Below are 27,293 nucleotides of genomic sequence, written 5' to 3'. Positions count from 1 at the left end.
ATCATCACACCAGCAAGGCAGAGCCAGACACAAAACTGCCTTAGGGTGACCAGACCCAGAGGCTGTGCTCTGAACTACAGACCGGCTACTTCCCACAACCATGGGCGGGTGTTGTTATGACCGTGTTCTGCAGAGTGAGGGCCAGAGAGGGTAAGTGGCTTCCTCATGAGGTATCAGATGTTATCAGACGTTATCTGGTGCAGCACTGAGCCTGAGATCCTCTCGCTAAGTCCAGCCCCTCTCCGAAACAGCTGTTGGCATCGAGGAGGCGATCACTGGGCTGCACACTGAACAGGCGGACACAGGAAGAGGGATCTTCTCAGCCTGTCGCTTCCCTGTAAGACTCCAGAGCTCCCTCTTCCCACACTGATAAGCTCGATGTGACTACTATAATTAAAACAGTTAATGTCAGGTTATTTCCTCCACGCTGCAGTTCTCAAACTGATTTTTTCATTCTCTTTAGACACTTTTATTATTTTCAGTGAGGACTTTCAGGCTTTTCTCTCTTTGCTTTTTCCTCTTTCCTTTTAAAGAAAAAGAAAAACGTCTCTGGACAGGAGGACTACCCTGAAGGCATAGATCAAGTTTCAGCTGTGTACCCTGCAAGAACCCTAACCAGTAAAAGCCACCATGAACTTCAAATCCTTCCCCATCTGACTGTACAGCTGCAGAGTCCCGAATCCTCTTGTGTCTGACTGTACAGCTGCAGAGTCCCGAATCCTCTTGTGTCTGACTGTACAGCTGCAGAGTCCCGAATCCTCCCATGTCTGACTGTACAGCTGCAGAGTCCTGAATCCTCCTGTCTGACTGTACAGCTGCAGAGTCCCGAATCCCCATGTGTCTGACTGTACAGCTGCAGAGAGTCCCGAATCCCCATGTGTCTGACTGTACAGCTGCAGAGTCCCGAATCCTCCTGTGTCTGACTGTACAGCTGCAGAGTCCCGAATCCCCATGTGTCTGACTGTACAGCTGCAGAGTCCCGAATCCTCCCGTGTCTGACTGTACAGCTGCACAGAGTCCCGAATCCTCCCGTGTCTGACTGTACAGCTGCACAGAGTCCCGAATCCTCCCGTGTCTGACTGTACAGCTGCACAGAGTCCCGAATCCCCGTGTCTGACTGTACAGCTGCAGAGTCCCGAATCCTCCTGTCTGACTGTACAGCTGCAGAGTCCTGAATCCTCCCGTGTCTGACTGTACAGCTGCAGAGTCCTGAATCCTCCTGTCTGACTGTACAGCTGCAGAGTCCCGAATCCTCCTGTGTCTGACTGTACAGCTGCAGAGTCCCGAATCCTCCCGTGTCTGACTGTACAGCTGCAGAGTCCCGAATCCTCCCGTGTCTGACTGTACAGCTGCAGAGTCCCGAATCCTCCCGTGTCTGACTGTACAGCTGCACAGAGTCCCGAATCCTCCCGTGTCTGACTGTACAGCTGCACAGAGTCCCGAATCCCCGTGTCTGACTGTACAGCTGCAGAGTCCCGAATCCTCCCGTGTCTGACTGTACAGCTGCAGAGTCCCGAATCCTCCCGTGTCTGACTGTACAGCTGCACAGAGTCCCGAATCCTCCCGTGTCTGACTGTACAGCTGCACAGAGTCCCGAATCCCCGTGTCTGACTGTACAGCTGCAGAGTCCCGAATCCTCCTGTCTGACTGTACAGCTGCAGAGTCCTGAATCCTCCCGTGTCTGACTGTACAGCTGCAGAGTCCCGAATCCCCGTGTCTGACTGTACAGCTGCAGAGAGTCCCGAATCCTCCCGTGTCTGACTGTACAGCTGCAGAGTCCCGAATCCTCCCGTGTCTGACTGTACAGCTGCAGAGTCCCGAATCCTCCCGTGTCTGACTGTACAGCTGCACAGAGTCCCGAATCCTCCCGTGTCTGACTGTACAGCTGCACAGAGTCCCGAATCCCCGTGTCTGACTGTACAGCTGCAGAGTCCCGAATCCTCCTGTCTGACTGTACAGCTGCAGAGTCCTGAATCCTCCCGTGTCTGACTGTACAGCTGCAGAGTCCTGAATCCTCCTGTCTGACTGTACAGCTGCAGAGTCCCGAATCCTCCTGTCTGACTGTACAGCTGCAGAGTCCCGAATCCTCCCATGTCTGACTGTACAGCTGCAGAGTCCCGAATCCTCCTGTCTGACTGTACAGCTGCAGAGTCCTGAATCCTCCCGTGTCTGACTGTACAGCTGCAGAGTCCTGAATCCCCCTGTGTCTGACTGTACAGCTGCAGAGAGTCCCGAATCCTCCTGTGTCTGACTGTACAGCTGCAGAGTCCTGAATCCTCCTGTCTGACTGTACAGCTGCAGAGAGTCCCGAATCCTCCTGTGTCTGACTGTACAGCTGCAGGCAAGGCACAGCCTCCTAGGGCTCAATTCCCTACCCGTGACCCAATCCTGGGCAGACTAAATGCCCCAAGTGTCTCCTGTAAGCGGCACTACGTGAAAGGGGCTGGGGAGGGGCTCAGGTGGTAACAGTGCTTGCTGGGCAGACATGAGGACCCATGCAAAAAGCCAGACATGGCTGTGCATGCCTGGGATCTCACCTTGGAGAGGGGCACACACAGGCAGAGCCCAAGAGCTTACTGTATGGCCAGGCTAAGCCCCCAAAGAAAGTTTCTAGTCTCAAGACAGTGAAAGAAAAAGAAATAGAGGAAGACACCAGCAGTCCTCTGGCCCTGACATGTGCACACAGGGTCACTCACCATCCCACTCATATGCATGTACCACACACAAACCCATAAACATTACACCATGCACACACACGGTAATAATATATAAGAAATACACCAAGTTTTAAGATGTACATGGGAAATATGCAGTATACGTGGAGAAATTAATCCAGGAAAGCATTAAGGACCCAGCCACCCATGACTCAGCCACGGTCAGGGAAAAAAAAAATCACAGCCCGTTCCTATTAAGTGTCCTGGCAAATCATTACAGTGACAGGTTCATAGAATACAAACAACCCCAAGTCAATATGTGGCAATCAATCTAGCAAATAACTTCACAGCCCTGCCTTCGAGAACCAATCCAACTCACGGACCAAAAGAAGGTGGGCTCCCCAGGCTAATAATTAATGCCCCTTGGCTGGTTTGTGGGGTTCTGCTACCTTGAACCTTTAACGTTTACTAAGCCATGAGTTTCAAGCTTTAGTGTGCATCAGAAGCCCCTATTTCAGCAGCACTGGGCTGACTCTTCGGCCTGAATGAGTTCCCAGGTCTGAGGAACCCCACACTTGAGAACAGAACAAATGCACTGAGCCCCGAGTGCCCAACGTAAGAAGTCTCCTGACTTACTTAAGTCAACCACCGAAGAACTCAGATCATCTGGGTGGGAGCAGTTTGAGTAAACAAAAGAAAAACTAAAATTGGAGATTCATGACTTTATTCTAGGGCTATTTCTAAGTGAATACTGTAATTATGTGTCATATAAAAAATTAAAACTTCAGTAAACAAGATCGATACAGGAGAGATGGGAAAAGACCACATCTCAAGAGCCAATGGTCTTACTTTCCAGGCAAAAAGTTTCAGTTTAGCAACTTAAATGCAAATCTGAAGGCAGCTCACATGTGTCAGAGAGTGAAGAGTTCAATCAAATGAAGAGCTGATGGAGCCCTGGACTCCAGCCCAGCTTTTCTTCATCAACTGCACATGGTAGCAGAGTATGGTCAGTCTTTCACATTGTTGAACTTCTGTACATGCACACCACACACACACACACACACACACACACACACACACACACACAGGCACTGGGTGGTGGTGGCACACGCCTTTAAATCCCAGCACTCGAGAGGCACAGGCCGGCAGATCTCTGTGAGTCAGAGGCCAGCCTGGTCTACAGGGTGAGTTCCAGGACAGCCAGAACTGTTACACAGAAAAACTCTTGTCTCAAAAAACAAACAAACAAACAAAAAGGTAGACTTCTGTCCCATCACTCAGTCACTTGGCAGTGTGACACAAAATTTAGAAGCCAGCTTCCAGTATCACGCATTCTCAGTGCAGAGCTTAGGGATCAGCTCCTCCTCACCCCTGCCCTCCCCCTGGTTTTCTCCCCACCCCTTCCCAGTTTTTTGATACAGGGTCTCATTATAGCCCTGCCTGTCCTGGAACTCACTCTGTAGCCCAGGCTGGCCTCGAACTCACAGAGATCCACCTACCTCTGCCTCCTGAGTGCTGGGATCAAAGAGGTGCCCACCACGCCCTGGCTGAGGCAGGCTTTCTAATACTCAGAGCACAGCGCATCTACTAGGTATGCAGATACAGGCCCCAATGTCAGGGCTACTGTGGTCAACGACTAAGAGTTCCTGTCTCACAAACACGGCTTCTTTTAGGGGAAAACAGATAACAAAAAGCCACTTTAGACAGTGTACATTCTAGAAGAAACAAAACCCAGAAATGAGGCACAGTCACAAAGTCTTCAGATAGACTAAGAAAGGCCCACCCGAGCAGGCAGGGCACCCGGGCAGAGGGAACTAACATACATTTTGACCTTGAGATGGGAATTAAAGAATGGCCACAGGAGAAAGGCCACAGAGGCCAGGATGGGCCAGATCGCCAAGGTCTGGTCAGGGTCACAGCTGCTGCTTCAAGTGGGTTCAGGCACAGGAACTTCAAAGGAAAATGACACAATTTAATGCAGTGTGATATCAATAAATGGGGTAAATTCCTCCCAGGTGCCATCACTAGCCCTCTAATAAAACCAACAAGCCACGCAGAGCCGACTGCTCTCCTTTGAAAAAGACAATAAAGAGAAATGATTCACTAAATGTACAACTAGCAGGACACATGAGCGAAAGGGCCACACCACCTATGGGCACAGCCCTTAACCAGCACCCTGTGGCGATCAGCCATGAACCACACAGTCTCTGGCCACACTGTACTCAGCCTACAGGGAAGGGAGGGATGAACAGACAGAAAGTGGCATAGCCAGATGCTTTAGGAAAAATACAAATACAGTAAACGTAGCTTTTTTTTAAATTAGATGCCTACAGTCTACCCTCTGATACCCAATATCAGAATCTCCCTACAAAGAACTAAGAAACAGCACAGACCCGAGTCGCCATTCAGTCCAGATGGGGCTCCAAGTTTATTAGCCTCCACTGCATACAAACACTGCAAACAACAAGATAAGTGATGCTGATTTTTACCGGGTCCAACGCACCAGGGGTTCATTTTTTTAAAGACAGACTAAAGGTGGTATCCAGACTTGGTGGATTCCTCATCACAATTTTCTAGGCTTTCCAGCGCTTTCGGGCCATGCCAGCTATGTATCCCGGGCCTAAAAGCCTCCCTTTGTTTGAAGAATCTCTAACATGAGTAATTAAGTCTGGTACCCCAGACGGTGTAATCTGAGCGGCCTTCAATGTGTTTCACTTGTTGCTCTGACAAGTGATGTTTTAAACTGGCATTACTTGTTGCTCTGTAGCCTCTTCAAATAAGCCTCTGTCTGTTGTCTGCCTCACATGATTCTTCTCACAGCCTGCTCGCTCCCTTCGCCTGCAGCATGCACACCCACTGCTCCCTCAGATAACATTCTAACGCCCTGAATGGCTGCAGATCCTAAAATATGTGAAGCACAGTGACACAGGGCGCTTCTCTTCTTCTCCCTTCAACGTTTATGCAAATTTCAAGTAGCAGAACTTGAGAGCCCGAGTCTGGGCTGCTGGCTGGAACTTGGCCGTGTCCCTCTGTTGCTTCTGGCACAAGGCCTCTGAAAGGGGTGCCGTCAAGTGAACTCAGCGATGTTTTCTAAAATGACTGCTTGCATTATTACCCAAAATAGGAGAATGGAGGGCAGACAGGGAGACACCAGGGATTTGCAATGATTTTCACAGCACCCTTCCATTTCAAACAACAAAGCTTCCACTACATTTTTTTTTATCCCATTTTTTATTTTTTGGCGGGGGGTGGGGGGGGGGTGGGGAGAATCAGCCATGAAAAGAAAAAAAAAAAAGGCCCAACAAACAGAAGCTTCCAGTCCCAAGTGTCACATTTAAACAGAAGCAAAGTGGTTTGTATTTGTCTTCCTCCTGGAATCAGTCTTGATTAAAAGGAAAGGAGGAACGCAGCGAGGGAGACATTGATTTTTACTTTCCCAATAATGTGTCAAGGATCTCTGCATTCTTCACTGAGATTACCCAATAGAAAATGTTTCCTACCTAAAATATGCTGACTCCAGAGCCACACAGGACAGCTAGAGGGTTCACAGTCCTGGCTGCTTTCCCTGAACTGAAACCTGCTGTGGTTTAGAACAAAGAAGCAGCAGTGTTTCAATCTAGCCCAGGCTGGCCCGGAACGGACTATGTAATCTGGGCTAGCCTTGAACTCCTGGACAATCCTCTTGCCTGTCTGTCTGTCTGTCTGTCTGTCTGTCTGTCTCTCTCTCTCTGGTGTTGGAATTACAGAGGCTGAGACACCATGCACAGCATCTAGAATTTTTATTTAATTAAAAAAAAAAACCCTCTTCCCTATAAACTAACAAGCCTACATTAATTCTTGAGTCTAAACACTGAAATTTCGCCTTCACTCATAATAACGACTCCTTTGGTGGGGGAGGGGGAGGGGGAGGGGGTGGGGAGTGAAGTTCATCAATATGCTGTGTCACACTGGACTTGACCATGCAATGTGTTTTTTCCTTCCCCTTTGCTTTTCTCTCATCGGGTCTATAGGGAGAAAAAAAAAATTCAACTTCAACTGTGAGCCAAATCGAATGAGTTCAACTGGCTAATTTCCAGCTCTGTGTCTTGAAGACTACACTATATAGGATTCATGGTTTGAAAACCCACACGAGAACCAGAACATGGCCAGTCTATTAACAGCATCTCTGCATCGTCCTCCCTCCGGCCGTCACTCACTACAGCTTCCTCCTCCAGTTTGCTAATTCCTACTTGCAATCTGAAGAAGGAAGCATAGCCTTCCTTACCGAGGCAGCACATCCTCCTGTCTGCCTTGATGTTGCTTCTTCAACCGCAGCTTGGGCAGATGTATCATCCTCTCACCCTCACGTCTTTAAAAGTTAGTGAAAGGCAGTGGCCTTGACTAGCAAAGAAGATGTCTCCATGTGCCTGGACCATGGAAGGTGTGTGGTATTCACTATGACATTATATCTAAGATAAAAACCTATTAAGAGACCCAATAATCAGCTTATGTGTTTAAAATGTCCAAAGGCTTCCGTTTTCCTGAGCATGGGAATAGCCAAATGAGACTCTGATACAGATTTTACTTTTGTCGGAATAAGAAGTAAAATAAAAGGAAGGAGATGGCATAAATGCCCTGGCCTTTAACAAGATAAAAGGTGAGAAAGTATCATCATACATTTCTAATCTCAGCAAAACTCAAACACCTTTCAAAGTTCCTGTCTTCAAATGCGCATGAGTAGGGGCTAGAGAGACGTCATGGTGTCTGAGAGTACACCTGCTCGCCCTAGCACCCACATCAAAAGGCTCACTGCTACCTGTAAAGGGCATAGGGGACCCGATGACGCCCTCTTCTGGCTTTGGTGAGCACATGCACTCATGTGCGCGTGCACACCCACATGCATATATGCATAACTAAAATAAGTCTTTAAAAAAGTAAAATTTGCACAGGTGACAATTTTCCCTCTGACCAGTCCCTGTGCACTGTTAGCCATGTGTACCAAGGAGACACTGCCTGAAGAAGTCGGGCAGAAGCAAAATAATCTACAACTAGCTGGCATTAATCAAGGATTAATGTAGGTTTGTTAGTTTATAGGGAAGAGGTTTTTTTTTTTAATAAGATGAAAATTGTAGACACTGGGCACGGTGACTCAGCCTCTATAATTCCAACACCTGAGAGAGAGAGAAAGAGAGAGAGACAGACAGACAGACAGGCAAGAGGATTGTCTAGGAGTTCAAGGCTAGCCTGGATTACAAATACACACCTCAACAGTAAAAACTGCAGGAAATCCAAGTGAAGACACCTGTTCTCCTCATACAGTGGTGAGTGCTTTGGCTCCCGACACAGCCATTGATCAGTAAGCCCCAGCACCGGCCCCAGAAGCCCTGGTAGATTTCCTCAGCCTACACACCCACCTGGGGAGAAGCCACTAACCAAAACAGACACAGGGTTCACAAGCCCACAGGCTCAAGGCTGCACTAAAGCCTCACCGAGAGGAAGACGCGCCATGCCCAGAGGCTAAACACAAAGAGCTCAAGAGGCCGGTCTGAGCCGGAACTGAGACCTTCCATCTGATCTGTTCCACTATCTCTATCTGTCCTCTGATCAAGACAAATTTTGCCTGCCACCAATTTCCTGCACATTTAGTAGCCGCCTCCCCCTCCCCCATTATAAAGGTTAAAACAAAACAAAACAAAAACCTATTTTGTTAAGTACAACTTAATATTTTTAAAAACCCATAATTTTAAACAGAAGTTTTTAAGTATCCTTACTAGGAAAAAAAATTATAAATACATATAATTTTCTTGCTACCCTCCCCCAAAAAGCAGCAAAATGTCTTTTTAGCTTAAATTGCTCAGAGTGCTTTTAAATGGAGAAGACAATGTCTAGTGTTTGTTCATCCAGAGGTAGAAAAGAAAAAGTTAAAAAGAGGCTAAGACACAAAGTTATAATAAAAAGGAAAAAAACCTGTGATTGTTAAATGCTATTGAAAAACATCGTGGCAACTTCCCAAAACCAAGCAGGGAAAATCCAGAGATGAGTCTCAGATTTCCTCACCAGCGTCCATCCTCGTGGTCTTTTTCAAAAATACCCGTGTGTGTGTGTGTGTGTGTGTGTGTGTGTGTGTGTGTGTGTGTGTGGTGGGAATGGAGGCTGTTCACAGAACCAGGGCTGGGCAGGAGTCACCAGCATGCCATAACTGATGTGCAGATGGTGAGAAGAGGATCAGGGGGTGGCATAGGGTCCAACCTTGTGTTCTGAAGTGTACAAGTCTGCAGAGGGCGGCTTCTAGGGGATTATCTGGGTCACAGACGCTCTATACCACAGCCCCAAACCAACCCCACTCCCCCGTGCATGGTATTCAACCCCAGCATTCCTGCGCACGTCACTGAGAATTGTCTAAATCCAGGAGCCTCAAAAGGTCCTAAATCCCTGGCCTATATCTGATACTCCGAATCAGCACAGAAACACGCTGTGAGAGAAGTAAATCTGGAGACTGGAGCTGGTGGATGTACATCACACCCAGAGTCCAAATCCTGGGACCGGAGGGAGCCAGCAGGATGTACAGCCCCACTGTAGTACACGTGAGGACACAAAACACACAGTCCCACACTTCTGTTTCTCCCTTCATTTAATTTATTTCTTCGCACAGAAATTTAAGTTCACTCGTATCAGCGTGAAAACAACGGAAAAGGGGTAGCCGCTGCAGAAGCTGAGCTGACGACAGCCGTGGATCCCCACAGCCAAGGAATGCCTCTGCCAAACCCCAGTTCCCCTACTAAGTCAACTGAGAAGCCCCCGGGGTTACGGTGCCCTTGATAAAGTTCTCCTTGGGTCTAGAGAGGCCAAGAGATGGCTCCATGCCACCTTCAGTCTGGTGGTCGCAGAAAGGCCACCAGTGACAATGTAAACTCCAAAATATTAAAGTTGGAGGGTAATTTCTGTACAAGGTGCTGCCCCTCCACCCGCCATTCATCATGCCCAAGTCACAAGCTCCCTGAAGGATCTAGAAGAGTGAATGGCCTACTGCCTACCTCATCTTCCGTTCTGTCCTTCCTCCTGTCTGCCTAAGAGAGTTCCAGAAGCAAATGTGGGTGCTGGAACTAAGGCAATGCCACCCCCTTCTGCTCCACCTAGGTCAACCCAGCTGTGAGGACAGGCCCTCGGTCAATGCTTGGGAAATGACTGCCAAGCTGAACTGCCCAAGGGATGGAGAGAGCAGTAATTTTCTATCTCCCACCAAGAGAATGATAAACAAGACCTTAATTTCCCACGAAGCACACAGAAAACCTGCAAAACAACCGTTTATTATAGCCTCTTAAGGACACAGAGACCTGGTAGAGGAGGTACCTCAATCCCTTTTGTTTATCACTCTTAAAATTCTCTCCTCAATAACAATCCATGCCCCTTCGGGGACATGGGAGTGAGAGGCCTGCTGAACAAGAGGGATTTACAGAGGGAGTTCACCAGTTACACCACTCCATGCCCAGTGGGACCGGCCTTCCCACCATCACCTCATCACATTACCAGGGTTAAATCCTTCTGAAAAACCGGTATTGACGTAAGCCCGGGTTCAAGCAAAGGGACAAAGGAGTCAGTGACAGGGTTGACTGTGTAGTCCAGCGAGTAACACCCACCCCCTCCCCCAACCCACGATTACCTCACTGAAGACATTAAAACCAGGACATTGTAATCACTTTGGCTATAGGCCCAAATATGTCTCCGTGGAAAGGCTCAAATACTCTAGGTTTTACAGTTTAAATTTTAAAAAAAAAACAAAAACAACTCAAGCAAACCAAGTATCCAGCTCCTGCCTGCCCCTGCAACACAAGCTGGCTTTCAAGCTGTTAAATTTATAATTTAGGCAAGATTATGATTTTGAGCACAGTGAGCTTCTGCACAGTTCACATGTCTGCGCAGAAAACAACCCCAAACCTGCTACTGGTGACCTCACGGAGGAACTCTGAGGACATGAATTTCAGAAATGAGCTAGCCACATCCCAAGCCATATAGCTAGTGAGTCAAAGGCGCCCACTCCAACCACAGATGAAGCTGGTGTTGACTGAGCACCAAAGACCACAGACAGCACTCTACAGGATGTATTTAAGACTGAGAGCCCAGTCCCTAGTGGACAGAGACTCTCACCTGATTTCTGCCTCCACCCCTCCACCCAAGTCTATAAATATTTGGTGACCAAGAAGTAAACCAGAGAGCTGGTTAGCACTTTCCTGACAACTGTACACAGACCAACTGTCCAAAGACAATTCGAGAATAAACTATGCTCACAGGTCAGCCACGTATTTTCAGACAAATGCTCTCCAGTATCCCACGACCCTACGAGGCATGCAATTGGACATTAGCACCATTTTGCAAAAGAGGAAACTGCATTTCAAAAAGTAAAAAACTTGCCTATAGCCATACAGATGAAGGATCCAAGCCAGAGCTAGAATGCACAGGTTTTTCTGTGTGTTTGTTTGTTTGTTTGTTTTGTTTTTGTTTTTGTTTTGTTTTGAGACAGGGTTTCTCTCTGTAATGTAGCCCTGGCTGTCCTGGAACTCACTCTGTAGACCAGGCTGGCCTTGAACTCACAGAGACCCTCCTGCCTCTGCCTTCCAAGTGCTGGGATTAAAGGCGTGTGCCACAACCGCCGCCGCCGCCGCCGCCGCCACCACCACCACCACCACCCCCCCGCAAATGCAGTTTCGGTTTTTGCTGTTGTTGTTTATCTACTGATCCTACATTAGGTACAAAAAAAAATCCTGCAAACTTGCATAATTCACATCTGTGACTAAAACAGTCTCATCAAATAGACAGCCAAGTACATATTAGCCATGCATATGAAAAACATTTATGCCAAAGACCAAAGACCACACGCTTGTGGAAGCCTGCTAGTACAAGAGAGGCTGCCAGTGTTGTATTCCAGACCCACCCTTGACAGCCAAGCCCTAAGGGGTGACACGCATTCATTACTATCACCCATCCCCTACACAGGAGAATCCCACTTTGGAAAGCAGATAGATCAACCCTGGGAAACAAAACGAAACAAGTTACCTTGTGGGGCTAAAAGGGGCAGAGGAGAGGCTGAAACTGCTGAGAGTTCTTCCTTTAAAACAAAACAAAACCCTGCAACTAAACACCTTTTCTTCTCAATAACAAAATGGCATTAAGGGAGGAAGAGAACATTCAGGAGTTAAGAGCTAGACCCAGAACCCAGGAATCACTCTACCTCATCCTGACAGGATTTTACTCTTACAAATGACGAACGTAGTATCAGTAAGTAGTCACCATCACTGGATCAAATAATCAGTAATTCAGTTAGCTATAAATACCTCCAAAATAAAACACACATCTGCAAACTGAGCTCATAAAAACTGAACCACTGAACAGGAAAAGCGTGGCCTGCTACTCAGAGAAGGCTGGTACTGACTAATGTGGTAAACCAAAAATGCCATAGGAGACTGAGGATTTTCTCATCTGGACAACTTCTGTCCAATTAAGAGAATCAACAAAGACAGAAAGAGACAAGTCTACCTTCCCAAAACAAGAATTAAACTACCCTGACACACGCCCTTAATGTTGCTGGATCCCAGGAAATCTTAGTTCATTTTCTCCACAAGGCCCAGACCCCCAGACTCCTGTTTTCCAAAGACAAAATATAAATTTCATTACTACAGTTTGGCACATTGTCCCAAAAGTGGCACCTTGCTTCATGTCTGCACTACTTAAACACTGTACAAAATAAGAACTGGGGAGACGTCTCAGTGATTACGAGCACTGGCTGCTCTTCCAGAGGACCCGAGTTTGATTCCCAGCACCCACAGGGTGGCTCCCAACCACCTGTAACTCCAGTATAACACCTTTTTTGAGCCTCCTTAAGCACAGCATGCATGTGACGCACAGGCATGCATGCAAGCAAAACACCCATACGCATAAAAAAAAAGTAATTTTAAAAACCATAATGTTGAGGGGCTGGAGAGATGTCCCAGAGGTTCAGAGCACTGGTTTGTCTTCCTATGGACACAGGTTCAATTCCCAGCACCCACATGGCAGCTCATAACCATCTCTAACTCCAGTCCTAGGAGACCTTGAGGGCTCTGTGGGCACTGCATTGCATACACATGGGGCATAGATATGCATGCAGGCAAAACAGCAATACACATAAAGTTTATTTAGTGAAAAAAAAAAAAGATGTTTAAAAATAGATCGCTTTCCTGCTGTCCTAATGGCATTTTTTAAAGATTTTTCACTCCTGTGTATATGTGTTTGAGTGAAGGTTTGGACGCATGAGTCATGGTGCCCACAGAGGCCAGAAAAGGGCATCAGATCCCCTGGAGCTGGAGTGACAGGCGGTTGTGAGAGTCAGAGGTGAGACCTGAAACTGTGGTCTCCACAGGAGGAGTACATGCTCACGGCCACTGAGTCACCTCTCCTGCCCATCTCCGTGACACTTTTAGGGCTATCAGACACCAGGTAGCAACCCAGGACTTTGGATTGTTAGATAAATTAAAAGGTAGTTTTAGACTACAGTACCTTTGTTTTTAGAAAACAAAAACAACAACAAAAAAAAAAAACACTATGTAATTACTCTACCAAATTCAAGAAATCGAATGACAAAAATCTGAAGGAAATAAAAACAGACAGTTTTGAAAAGTATCAGAGCACAAGAAGGAAGGGGAGGGGCTACCATCCGAAGAAAAGCAAGCGGGCAACTTCTCACTGTGCATCCAAGCCCCGTGGGGAGCCACAGCTGTCTTTGCTCAGCTGGAGGAAAAACCGCAGGACTGGGAATACCTCACTCAATGTACTGTCCTGGGCTAGAACGGACGACGCTGCTGACTCACCCTGGGCAGGACACTCGGTGTAACTCGTTTTTCCAGTGACGGTAATGAGCTAAACGGCTCCAGCACTGAAATGACTGGCAGGTCCACAGCTGAAGAACTGTCTGGAAATGTCTACACATACAGCACCCATGAGTCCATCTGCTACGCTGCAGCTACCCAGTTCTGTTCTGCTTTTTACAACTCAAATGGCAGCCAGTATTCCTCCTGTTTTTACCACAGAAATGGAAATTCTTCCCATAAGCAAACTCATCTTTCGCTGCATCTGCTCGGGGGTCCCACGGCCTCAACTAATCCCCACGGTGCTGAGGTTCCAGACTCTGAAATGCAATTTGATGTCTATTTTTCGCATGTGTGGCTCTATGTCCTGCTCAACTCTGGCCCTGCAAAACCCTTACCCAATGCTAGTCTCCTTCAGTGGGATCCCCACGCATGACGTATCACCCATGGTATTACTCTGCCACTTCTTAGCTTACTCTCAAGTAGGCTGATTTTTTTTTTTAAGTAAACATTTACCAAGCCCTAACTCTGGATTCTGAACCAGACCAGTCACCATAATGATGAGAAGGGAAGACTTAATCGCATCAAATGCCAGCCAGGATGTTCGAGGGAAGGTTGCTACTTCTCCTTTTTCAAAATAAAAAACCGGATTCTCTCAATGACAGATTCAACTTAATTCACATACACATTCCATCATCATCTTTTCCAGCCCAGAATCACAGCCTTCTAATCTCAACACTAATTCACAAAAGCTTGCAGAGGGGCATTAGAAGTGCTGGGAGTAAAAGATCATCTATTTAATGAAAGAGCCAATAGCTTTGGCATTAAACTCTTCAATTTACATTCTGGATCAGTGGTCTGCAAAATGAGGTCTGTGTGTCCTAGAGGTGGGGGAGGTGCGAGACCCTCCACCAGGGCGCTGGAGGGAACTTTAAAACAGTCTAAAGACACATGATTAAGCTTTACTAAGAGTGTATATATACAAGAGTGGGGGCAGGCTACTGGCTGTACATTTGTATAATTTATAAATATTTACGAAAGAAAAGCCTATGCTCCAAACAGCGTTTTTTCTTGGGGCACACTATTTTACGTCTGAAGGTGCTTGCTTTACCCCCACACTCCACACAATGGGGTGCGCATGCCTTCCGAGTACACAGTAGGACAGGAAAATGTAGACTGGACACACTGGGCTCACCTTACTGGCATCTCATTCTCACAGACATGGGGCTTAGAGGTACCTGGAGGACTGGCATTCACTCTTCCCTGTAATCAGATGCTCTGTTAAAATGACTCTGGTCAGAAATGTGAAGTTTAGGAAAGGTGATGACTTGGGTCCCGTGCTTGGCTCTGCCGCCAACGACCAAGAGCTTCATTCTTACTTTTCTCTTAGTTTTCTACCTCCGGTATCACGTTCCTGTTTCTTCTCCTCCTTCCTCACTTCATACCAAAGCACATGTTACTGTAACCAATGCACTAGCTATATATACCTCAGCACCCGTTACAGCTGCCAGCTACCCTCCCCGGTGAGGCCATGACTGCATCCCTCAGCATCCAAAGACTGCAAGAAAGGTTTCTAAGTACCCTCAAGTAACTGTCAAGGTCCTCGTTACTTCTGGACAGACCGTGAGTGCGTCTGTCTCCAATGGGGTAGACTCTATATGGATAACCAATACAGCCGTCACCCAATCTAGACAATGGACCACAGCTCTGCTCCTGATCCAGATCACCAACAACTAACTTAGGGAGGAGAGTAACAGGAACCCAAACTACCTAGCTAATGAAGTGGTATATAACGCAGCAAAAGAAAAATAAGACTGCGCGCATGCCCGGAAGCCAGGCTATGAGGAAAATGCTCTGAACTCAGCAGAAGGAACTGAAGACGACAGACAGAAATGCAGACTTGCTGGTAGGCCACCCTTCTCACTCAAAACAGCTATGGCCACTCTGCCAAAATAATTAGCAATTACGTGAGTCAACATAGAAACATTCTGTACAACCTGCGCTGTTCATTAATGCTATCATGTTCGTTCCACCGCACATGCCAGAATCCCCTGGAGAAATGTTCTGTCTTTATCTGCAACAATGGGGCTCCATGGCCGAATTTTCACCTTCTCAGAGCAGGCTGAGGTTCAACTTCCCTTTTCAGGCTCTGTCAACATCTCTAAAGCTTCCACAACACATTTCCCATCACGTGGAAGATAAGACTCCATTCCCAGGCATTCCCAGCACTGTTAGGGGAGCGGCTGGGTGAAGGGAGCGGGTGGCTGGGTGTTGTGTGGTCACTGTTTTCATGCTCTTGAGGAGTCAGTTTCTCCAAGGTCTAAATTTCACAATCTGTTAAAACAAATCCTCACAGCCTGTGAGTCCACAGCCGATGAAGCCACAGCTTGCAAACATTTTAGAGTTGCCTTGGGTAGGAAACACATTTTACTTGGGAACTCAACATCCACATATATGTGCACATGCCCCAAACACCACCCACTCTTATCGTGATGCTTTCTACTTATTTCACCGTTCCCTACAGCGTGCTGTTGGATACCTTCCAAACTGGCCCCACACAACCCACAGGTCAAAACCACTGGGCTGACCCTGAGAGGAAAGAGTGTGACCCTGCAGTCTAGAGCAGCAGAGCCAGTAACTAGCCATATAATCTTGGGCAAGTTACCCGCTTTTCTTTTTCTTTTAAAAAAAATATATATATTTTATGTGTATAATACATGTTTTACCTGCATGCATGCCTATGTACTACAAGCGTGCAATGACCATGGAGGCCAGAAGGGGGTGTCGGATTCCTTCAAACTGGAGTTACAGTCAGTTGTGAACTGCCATTTGGGTGCTGGGAATTGAACTTGGGTCCTCTGGAAGAACAGCCAGTGCTCTTAACTGCTGAGCCATCTCTCCAGTCCCATGCTACCAACCTTTTTGAAGTTCATCATCTTTTAAATTCTGATGAAAACACTGAGGTTTCTCTAAGGAGTAAATGCATCCGCCCAGACTGTGTCTAGTGGAGAGCACACACTCAATAACGCTGTGCTGACGACCTTGTTACTAACCGCATGGGGAAAAGAGCAGGCTTACCTGTTCGCATCACTAGCCAGCAGGAACAAGTCAATGCCGGCCTATGTTCACTGCAGCCCCACACCTGAAGAAAGTTTTTAACATTTTCTTCAAAAATCCCCAGCAAGTCTAACAGTGCCCAGCACCTGACAGGCACCTGACTATTTCTTGAATGAATGCATGTAGGAATGAATGAAGTGGATGGCTATGAAGAGGCATGAGTCACCTACTCCATTATTCAACATAGGAAGAAACTCCTCGATCAAATACCAAATACACTTGTTAAGTCAGTTTTTATCCAGCACATGCCCTGGGCTCACCCTGTCCTTACCTGGATTTCTGGAAACTGCACTCAGGGTGCTTCTTCACCCTCTCCAGCACTTCTCAAACACCAACAAGTCCCCACCCACTGCCTGTGTGACACGCTTAGTCCCAGCTACAATGGTACCTCTCTGCTCCAATCACCTGTGCTGTACAAAGACACGGACGGGTCCAAAAACAAGGCACCCGGACCTTACAACCCCAAAGTGACAGCTGGCAACATGTGAATAAATCAGAGACGCATACTACATCGACCCTCCCCTCACAGAAAGCTATGGAGAAGCTCAATAATTTCTATGAAACTCCAAATTTCCCACCTTAGTCAGAAGCCCCTCAGTCCACCAGACTCCAATCAGAACCGTGATTCACAGGCAATAGGATGGCTTTATGAAAAAGCACAGAGAGCACCCTCTTTCCACAGAGGGAAGGAATTCTAACATACTTTCCTAAAGTAGATGGGACATCTTTTAAGACAAGAAGATTCCACACTTCTGCTCATAAAGTAACAATCCAGTTCTACAAGGAGGAACAGACGGAGGACCAAGTTTTGCTGTCCCTAATTCACCCTGGCACCTGCAGAGCAAGTTGGCCCGAGATCGCACAGGTGCCTGCCTCGGTATCCACAAATCATGGCCTGGTCTCCATAAAAGGCATGGACGCTCCTGGAAGTGCTGACAAACTAGTGCAGGTTATGTTCTCAACATGCAAATTATCCCTGTGGACTCCTTCCTTCCCGCCTACTCACGGTGACCCAAATGCATTGCATTAGAAAGTGCCCATGGGTGACTTAATGGCAGCTGTGATAAAACCATAAACCAGAAAGAGTGCTGAGTATCTTCACACAAACAGAGCAAGGAGCTCGAAGACAACAAAGAAATTCATTTTTAGAAAATGCCCTACAATACACTGGCCCTTCCTGTTGGGTTACGAAGGCCCATCATTTAAAAATAAAAATAAATCAATAAAAACAAGAAACAAAATGAATTCTTTCAAAACCTCGCAAAAGAGAATGTTTAAAGAGAAATTTGGGGAGAAGGGGGTGGGAAAGGCGTATTTGTTGGGGCTGACTTAGCCTCTGATGGAGCGACTGTCTTCATGTGGCCCCGAAGAAGCAGCTGATCCATAGTCACTGCTGATAATGGCCAGCAGATTCGGATGAGATTATTGCACATCGCCAGTTCTCAGACTCTGGGCTTGTGTAACTGGGTGTGTCAACCTATGTCACTCGACAGATGGTTATTAAGCTAGCTACAACTTCCCTAAATCTATCTTTCAGGAGGCCTGAGCAGGGCTCTGGATAGCTATTCTCTGCCAACTGAGAAGAGATGCAGAGATAAACATCTTTTCTGAAAAAAAAAAAAAAAAAAACAGTTCCAAAGTCTATTGTTCCTCCCTGCACACACACACACACACACACACACACACACACACACACACACACACACACACATACACACACACCCCTATCTTCCTATTAGGCATGTCTAATTTCTAATTAGATATCCAAATTCTCAAATTTAAAACTTCTCGCCTGTGTAGAATGTAACAAGGCTACTAATTTACCACCCCTCCCCCACTTTGAGTCCTGTTACCTAGCCTACGTCGGTCGGCCTTGAACTCGCAATCCTCCTGCCTCGGCTTCCTGAGTACCAGAATTGTGCACAACCACATCCAGAGTTCCCCAGTTTCCTATAAAAGGTTGTGCGAATGTTGGAGAGCCTTCTTGCTTCCCTCCAGAGCAACCCTGCTGTCAGGGTTCTAGAGATGACAGCGCAGGAGACTGAGCAGTCTGTGTCGCCTTCTTCCTAGAGAGCAGAGCGCAGCACCACCCTGGTACAGCTGGGTGACAGCAGCCTTCCCAGAGCCGCCGCCGCCGCCGCCGACCGCGCACAATGTCCAGCTGGACACTGCAGGAGTCACACTGATGTCCTTCGGTGGTCTGTGGGTGTCAGACTTTAACTAGCCCCTCATACATGGGACAGCTAGAGCATTTTAGGAGAGTTTCCTTGAATAAAAAGCACGCACACATGCTATGGATGTAGACCAGGGCTTTCATATCACCCAGAAACACAGCATGAGTGTGGGGGTCTTCCTCTCTCCAGAATATCTAGCAGCTAACATTTTAGCCACCGTGCATTTTCTTCCCTGAACTGTATCACTTAGCACGCCCACAGAGCTTACACGCACACTTCCTTGTGGGTGTACGTGAAAACTACCATTAAGAAAGCATGTGCTATTTCCTCGTCTCGATGAAAAGAAATCTGAAGTGCACTTGCATAAGTGACAGTGCAACATGGCCACACCCAGGCACACATGCAATATGTGTTCTATTTAAAATAATGTTATAATGACTAAGGAAAGAAACGCCACCAGCTAGGGCTTCAAATCACATTAAGGAGTGGCTCCCACTCTGCATTCCTGACAAACCTTAAGTAACTTGGGGGGGAAGGTACAGTGTGTGTGTGTGTGTGTGTGTGTGTGTGTGTGTGTGTGTGTGTGTATGTGTGTATGTACATGCCCATGACGCATGTACAATAGCACACATGTGGAGGTCAGAAAGCAACTTTCAGAAATTGATTCTTTCCTTCTGCCACATGGGTTCCAGAGATCAAATAAGCTCGGGCTGCCAGGCTTGGGAGCAAGCACCTTCCTCTACGGAGCCAGCTCAGTGGCCTTCGGTTTGGGTTTTTGAAACAGGGTCTCCCTGTAGCCCAGGCTGACTTGGAACTCACTATGTGGTCCAGGCTGGCCTTAAACTAGCCAAGATCATCCTGCCTCAGCCTACTGAGTGCTGGGAGCGCTGATGGGAACAACCACGTCCCGTTTAACCTTGGGGAACTTTAAGGAACAGTCGATCTGGCCCACGTGAAAGAAACAAAGCTTGACATACAGAGAATGGATGGATGATAAACAAGAAGAGCGTGAGAAAAAACAAAACAAAACCAAGTGAAGGTGAGTGAGCGGGCATACGGAGCCCAATGTGGAGGCTTCAGCTACATCAGTGACACTGTCTGCCAGCTCTACTGTGGATCCCCATCCCAGTTAGGTGGGGTAGCGACAAGTGGTTAGAAGAACACCCGGACAGGACCGCTTTGAGGATGGCTAACAGAGCTGAATCACTGAATTCTAACCAACAGAGAGAATCAAACAGAGGAAAAGCCATCCATATCCTGGGGAACAGAACCCAGATTGAGGGGTGCTAGGAAGGAAGCATGTGCTATAAGGAAATTATAAGCATGAGCTATCTAGGCCTGCCTCTGCCAGATACTAACCACGTGGTTTCGAAGAATCCCCTGAAGCTGCTTGAGATTCGCTATTCTCATCTATAAAACTGGTATTATTCGCCTTCTTTCCCTGGCAAGTTGATCTGAGGCCCAAATAAGATAGGGGTTGAGTATAAACTGGGAAATATTATTTAATATAATTGTTTCCTAAGACCAAAATTCCCAGCCTAAAGTTCTATGCAAACAAGTCCTAATTCATCTCAGGACAGAAATGACAAATGGCAGCATGGTTTAAATTAGGAAAGCCCCTTCCCCAGCCCACAGGGCAGGGAAAGTGTACAGCGTGGCGTGCGTGACACAGCATCAACACTTCTGAAAGCAGCTGCCCCACTCTTCCCGTGCGCGCTCTCAACCTCACACTCAGGAGTCGGAGGCAGGAGCAGGGGCCCACCAAACCCCACCGGCCCTCCCCAGGCCCCGCTGGCCCTCCCCGGGGCTCCGCTGGCCCTCTCCGGCCCCCGCTGGCCCTCCCGGGGGCTCCGCTGGCCCTCTCCGGCCCCCGCTGGCCCTCCCGGGGGCTCCGCTGGCCCTCTCCGGCCCCCGCTGGCCCTCCCGGGGGCTCCGCTGGCCCTCCCCGGCACACACTGGCCCTCCCCGGCCCCCGCTGGCCTTCCCGGGGGCTCCGCTGGCCCTCCCCTGGCACATGCTGGCCCTCCCCGGCCCCCGCTGGCCCTCCCGGGGGCCCCGCTGGCCCTCCCCGGCACACACTGGCCCTTCCCCGGCCCCGCTGGCCCTCCCCGGCACACACTGGCCCTTCCCCGGCCCCCGCTGGCCCTCCCGGGGGCCCCGCTGGCCCTCCCCGGCACACACTGGCCCTCCCCGGCATACACTGGCCCTTCCCCAGCACACACTGGCCCTCCCCGGCACACACCGCAGTGGAGGCAACTTCACACCTGTTCATCAAGCCCTCCAAAGTGGAACCAGTGGCTTTCTAGCACCTCACACCTGATTTCCGTGGGCTTGGGGGTTCAAGACAGAAGCAATTCCACCAAGCAGCTTCACACTGAGCTCTTCGGCTTCGCTTTGAAATCCCGAACAGCATTTCTCTATGAATCAACTGCTTTCCAAGGAGACAGGTGCAAGAGGCTGCAAACTGAGGGGAAAATAACTAGAAATGGGCGTGAAGCCACGCTCAACCGACCCACAAGGAGAGAGAGCACTGACCAGGAGTGCTTCCTGCCTGCATTGCAGGTCGTCCATGCCTCGCCTGGGTAGTGGAGCAGAACTTCAGGGTGTCGCTGAAACAAGCAGGCCCAGGGGAGAAGACGCCCAGGGTGGAATGACCACCAGAGTATTGACTTTTAAAGTTCAGGGACCCCCACCTTTAGGTTCTTACTTTGTGCCCACAGCCAGGCAGGCATAATTAAAGGTTGTCTGTAGTCTTTATAAGCACTCTGCAGGTTAGTTATTACTATTATTCCCATTACACAGATGAGAGGACTGGGGCCTGAAGATTTTAAGGGCTTGCCTGATGTTCTCAGCTGATAAGAACCAAAGGCAAGTCTGTCTAGCTCCAAACTCACCAGCGAAGCCGCAGAGACAACAACCTGAATGCTCTGGAAAGGGTATCTAAAGTCATTCTGATGGGTGCTGGGAAATAACCAGTGTTGACTGCCATCTGCTCTCATTATGGCATTCTCCCCCTTACCGTTCAACTGGTGGTAAACACAGGAAAATCCTTGCAAGAAGGTATATTTGAAAGGACCCCCATGTCTGCATGCTCAGGACAGCCTGCCCTGCAGAGCAAAAAGGATGCTCTGGGTTCCCTTCTGCTGTCAAACGTCCTTCTCCTAAACACTAGTGCAGAGGACCCCCAGTTCCCAGAATGGGCAGAAGGGGAAAGTTCTTGGAAAAGGCAAATCATTCTCGTTTTTGTCCTGGAGTAACAGATACGGATGCCATACACAACTCCAAAGTTCCTGGTCAGGCAGGTTAGGACTGGGTAGTTTTAGTATCTGGCCAGGTGGGTTAGAACTGGGTAGTTTAATACCTGGTCAGGATGGTTAGAACTGGGTAGTTTAGTACCTGGTCAGGTGAGTAAGAACTGGGTAGTTTAGTTTCTGGTCAGGTGAGTTAGAACTGGGTAGTTTAGTACCTGGTCAGGTGGGTTAGAACTGGGTAGTTTAGTTTCTGGTCAGGTGGGTTAGAACTGGGTAGTTTAGTTTCTGATCAGGTGGGTTAGAACTGGGTAGTTTAGTTTCTGGTCAGGTGGGTTAGAACTGGGTAGTTTAGTTTCTGGTCAGGTGGGTTAGAACTGGGTAGTTTAGTTTCTGGTCAGGTGGGTTAGAACTGGGTAGTTTAGTTTCTGGTCAGGTGGGTTAGAACTGGGTAGTTTTAATAGCAGGCTGTGTCCACTGAGAGACTGAAGCATTCCGATCATTTTACACTGGGACTCGCGTCTCTTTTTGAAGGACACAGTAAGAATGCAACCGCGCAGTCCAGAGGAAGCTATCTGGAACCAAACAGCCGCCAGGAAACATTGCTGAGCACAAACAGGACTCTACGCTACCATTTTCAATCTCTCTAAACTTTTTCTTATTACAAAAAAAAAAAGCTATACATATTCATTCCTAATCTCAATCTACTGAAGAATTTCTTTGGGAGGGGTCAAGAAATAACACAGGAAAGACCACTAGACAACTTTTTTTTGTAGTAGTATCTATATAAATATATTCTTCCTAGTTGGAAAAAGATTTTAGAAGGAAACTAGAATTCTTCCAAATGGAAGTGGGCAGTTTTAATAATTTCCATAATATTATGCAGATATTCATTCCGAATTAAGATATTGCGAAGAAGAAAAAAGCGTCAATTCAGTATACAAATTATTAAACTCAAAGCTATGTCATCAGTGGGAGCACAGGATCCCACCAGCTGCCCTGCAGTTGGGAGTCAGCTTTGGAGTCAGGTTAGCGGGGCTCAGTTGCTGCTCTGATCCACAGGCTAGGAGGGTCCCATGCATGGCCATTCCCTGGCCTTTCTGTGACCAGGAATCATAATGCTTACTCTAAGGACCGAAAGAAATGAGTGTTGTCTTCCCAAGCATCTGTCACCTCATAAACCCTCAGAACATGGAAGCTACTGCAAGTCACACAAGCTCTGTGAGGACAGAGGTTTCTGTCTGTTTGGTTTTCTTTATTAACAAGGGGACGTGTATTGAATCAGTTTTCACACAGGCACTGCAGTTTCTCCAGAGTGGCGTTCGTATGTACCTAGGCTACGTCCAATGCTCCTCCCCTGTGTTCATATGTATCTACACTGCATCCAATGCTCCTCCCATGTTCATATGTATCTACGCTACATCCAATGCTCCTCCCATGTTCATATGTATCTACGCTACATCCAATGCTCCTCCCATGTTCATATGTATCTACGCTACATCCAATGCTCCTCCCATGTTCATATGTATCTACACTACATCCAATGCTCCTCCCATGTTCATATGTATCTACGCTACATCCAATGCTCCTTCCCTATGATCATGTGTCTACACTACATCCAATGCTCCTCCCCATGTTCATATGTATCTACACTACAACCAATGTTCCTCCCCTATGATCATGTGTCTACACTACATCCAATGCTCCTCCCATGTTCATATGTATCTACATTACATCCAATGCTCCTCCCCGTGTTCATATGTGTCTACACTACATCCAATGCTCCTCCCCATGTTCATATGTGTCTACACTACATCCAATGCTCCTCCCCGTGTTCATATGTGTCTACACTACATCCAATGCTCCTCCCCATGTTCATATGTGTCTACACTACATCCAATGCTCCTCCCCATGTTCATATGTGTCTACACTACATCCAATGCTCCTCCCCGTGTTCATATGTGTCTACACTACATCCAATGCTCCTCCCCATGTTCATATGTGTCTACACTACATCCAATGCTCCTCCCTGTGTTCATGTGTCTACACTACATCCAATGCTCCTCCCCATGTTCATATGTGTCTACACTACATCCAATGCTCCTCCCCTGTGTTCATATGTATCTACACTACATCCAATGCTCCTCCCCTATGATCATGTGTCTACACTATGTCCAATGCTCCTCCCCTATGTTCATATGTATCTACACTACATCCAATGCTACTCCCATGTTCATATGTATCTACACTACATCCAATGCTCCTCCCCTATGTTCATATGTATCTACACTGCATCCAATGCTCCTCCCCTGTGTTCATATGTATCTGCACTACGTCCAATGCTCCTCCCCTATGTTCATATGTATCTATACTACATCCAATGCTCCTCCCCTTAGTACAGTCCTTCTCAATAAGTAGCTTCAACTGCTGTTTTAGAAAGATCCAAATTATAGGAAACGTATTTTAAGTGTTTTAAGGACATCTAAGTTAACACGAACACACGTAACATTGTCTGCCAGCTGTGTGCTTACCAATAATTACAAATACCTCAGACTATAAAAGAAAACCTTTCACGGCACTCCCACAATGGAAAAACAAAAGTCTTAAAAATAATTATAGAGGGAGCAGAAGGGAGTGGTAGCTAGAAGGTGGCTTACAAAATCTGCCAAGCAGAATTTGGAATTTTGTCTTAAAACAAAACAAAACAAAAAACCTGACAACCATTTGTCCAAGGCTGCCAAGACTTGAGATAAGCAAGCTGTCATGGGAACCACATGTGAAAGTACATCAGAAGCAGTAGCTCCCCGGTCCTGGCTGATCCGACTCCGGAATCACCAGTGACACCAGACCCAGAAGTCCAAAGGGACAGGCAGGGGTCCTCAGGACATGTGTTCTCTATTTCAGAGGCAGCTTCAAAATGGCTACACCTCTGCCCTCCCCACACCCATCATACTCCTTCACTGCTGCGGGCTCTGAAATTAACCTTCAGACCTCAAAGCCCAGAGAGTCAACACAATGACACACCTCCGAGGAGCAGTGAGCTCAGACAAGAAACAAAACAACAAAACAAACCACCTGACCAAGAATCAGGAGCATGAATTCCGGACCTGACCCTAGCCTGTCTCCCATCCCTTTCACAGTCACTCTGCCTCTCTAGGATTCAGTTTCTCCATCTTTAAACTGGGTTCGGAGCAGGTGGGTAGCTCCCAGCCTGAGATTTCTAAGCCTCCAGTAGCCTCTGAGGTTGCAATGAGAGATGTGAGGATATTTGTATTGTTTTGTAATGTCTACCAAAGATAGTGAATTGAGTATCCTGGCCTTCGTGATATTCCTCGCAGGAACATTTCTCCCATCAAAGGAAGTCTAGAGTAAGCATGAGCCATGGAGCTGGAGAGATGACCCAGTGCTTACGAGCATTTACTGCTCTTTCAGAAGGAGCAGGTTCAGCTCCCAGCATGCATTTCAGGTAGCTCATAACCACATGTAACTCCAAGGGGACCTGACATCCTCTTCTGACCTCTGAGGATACCCACCTGCAGATACACACACACACACACACACACACACACACACACACACACACACACACACAGCATAAAAATTAAACTTAAAAAAAATAAAAAAGAGTTTTGAACCTAAAGCTATTCTCAGATCCATGCCTTGGGGAAAAAAAATCACAGTACATAGAACCATGATGCTTGGCTTAAAAGTAATGGCAAAATAATTTACCACCGACCAAGCAGTACACAAAACTTCTCCAAGTTGGAATTATACCCCATGAAGGGAACAGACTTGAACGTGACGCTTTCGACAGTTCCCAAGTCAGAAGGACAAGGGAACAGCCCCCCCACTCCCCCCACAAAGCTGAAGACGGTCCTGGTGTGTCTGTCACCCAGGACTGCAGTCGCTCATTCACACTTGATTGCATCAGATGGATGGAGCATTCCATTCCACAGCAGTGAACGGGCAGACCACACTGTGACCTGAAGGAACAGCCCTGCCTGGTCCTTACCACACTCACTGTGTTCCAGATGCTGCCCTGTGAACCTAACGCAGACTTAGTAAACATCGCCAACAAACCCCAGCGCCACACACTGCCACTGTCCTCACTGCAGACAAAAGTCGAAGGCTGAGACTATCAGCTGATGCCCATCCGATTCTTACTGAACGGAAGGCACAATGGGTTCCCGGCTGGCTCTTCCAAAAAGGTATTTATTCTGTGACTTAATGTTTAGTTGTTTGTATCATAAAATGTCTGTGCAATATCTTTGGACATGGAAGAATACTGGGATCCGACCCATTTCTGAATCTAAACTAAGCCAATTACTAATTGCAGTACCCTGAGCCTCAGTTTCCCCATCCGTCCCTCTATCTTCCATGGAAGCTATGAAGTGTGCATCAAGGGCCCTCCCTGACTGACTCTCAATAACATTCTGAGCTCCAAACACCTTACCCTACAATGCAAGGAAACACTGTCTACCCCAAGGACAGTCATTTGAGTGCAAGGAGGAAATGCGGACACCCCCTCCAGGGTGACACTAACAGAGTCAGAGTTCAACGGCCCTTTTTGAGAAAGAAAACGACCATTAAAAAAAACAATCAAGATGTGAGTTTCACTGCCTGCCTGCCCGGCCCTCCATCGGCTAGGAACAAACAACAGGACGCCAGGGCAAGCCACCTGACCCCTAGGAGGCTCAGCTCCAGCAAAGGTTTGTGGGGATTAGAGGGGCAGCCGCTGGGAGACATTCTTTGAACCCCCTGGGGCTGTACTGATGTTGGAGGTTGTTTTACTTTATACAAATAATGTTTGTGTTAATTGTATTTGCTGGTCATCCCCTCGCGAGCTCATGTTTTAAATGGAAAAACTGAGGCAGAGCAATGGTAAGCCACAGCAGGAAGGCTGATGGTTCCAGACACAGGGCGGAGGAGACATGGGCTAGGCCAAAATAAATTCAGGCCGGGACAAAGCTGCACACTAGCACATCTTAAAGGAGAAGAGCGGGGACGCATGTTCACCGGCCTATTCAAGCCACAGCCTCCTCACCTGCTGGCTGAGCCTTCGGGGAGGAATCAGGCGTGATAATTCTCTGCTTCCTCCCAAAGAGAGAACTGAACTTCAGGGTGATTAAGAATTGCACTATCAAATCTCTTTGCCCATCCATAAATCAATTATATGGAAGGGCACAAAAACAAAGACCAGTTGTGACAAATTACAGTCCCAGCCTGGCTGGCCTTCTCCTAAACATCTCATTAAGAGAGAGAGAGAGAGAGAGAGAGAGAGAG

The 27,293-nt window shown here is 47.6% G+C and overlaps 1 protein-coding gene across 1 annotated transcript in view; it reads right to left on the bottom strand.

Annotated features, from left to right (window-relative positions):
• Positions 1-27,293, bottom strand: part of Notch2 (notch receptor 2) — a 144,331-nt gene that overhangs the window by 104,592 nt on the left and 12,446 nt on the right. The window lies entirely within an intron of this gene.

This window comes from Peromyscus maniculatus, chromosome 6 (assembly GCF_049852395.1).
Source record: "Peromyscus maniculatus bairdii isolate BWxNUB_F1_BW_parent chromosome 6, HU_Pman_BW_mat_3.1, whole genome shotgun sequence".
NCBI classification, from domain to species: domain Eukaryota; kingdom Metazoa; phylum Chordata; class Mammalia; order Rodentia; family Cricetidae; genus Peromyscus; species Peromyscus maniculatus.
The sequence above is the reverse complement of the archived record's forward strand: the minus strand, read 5'-3'. Positions and strand labels throughout refer to the sequence as shown.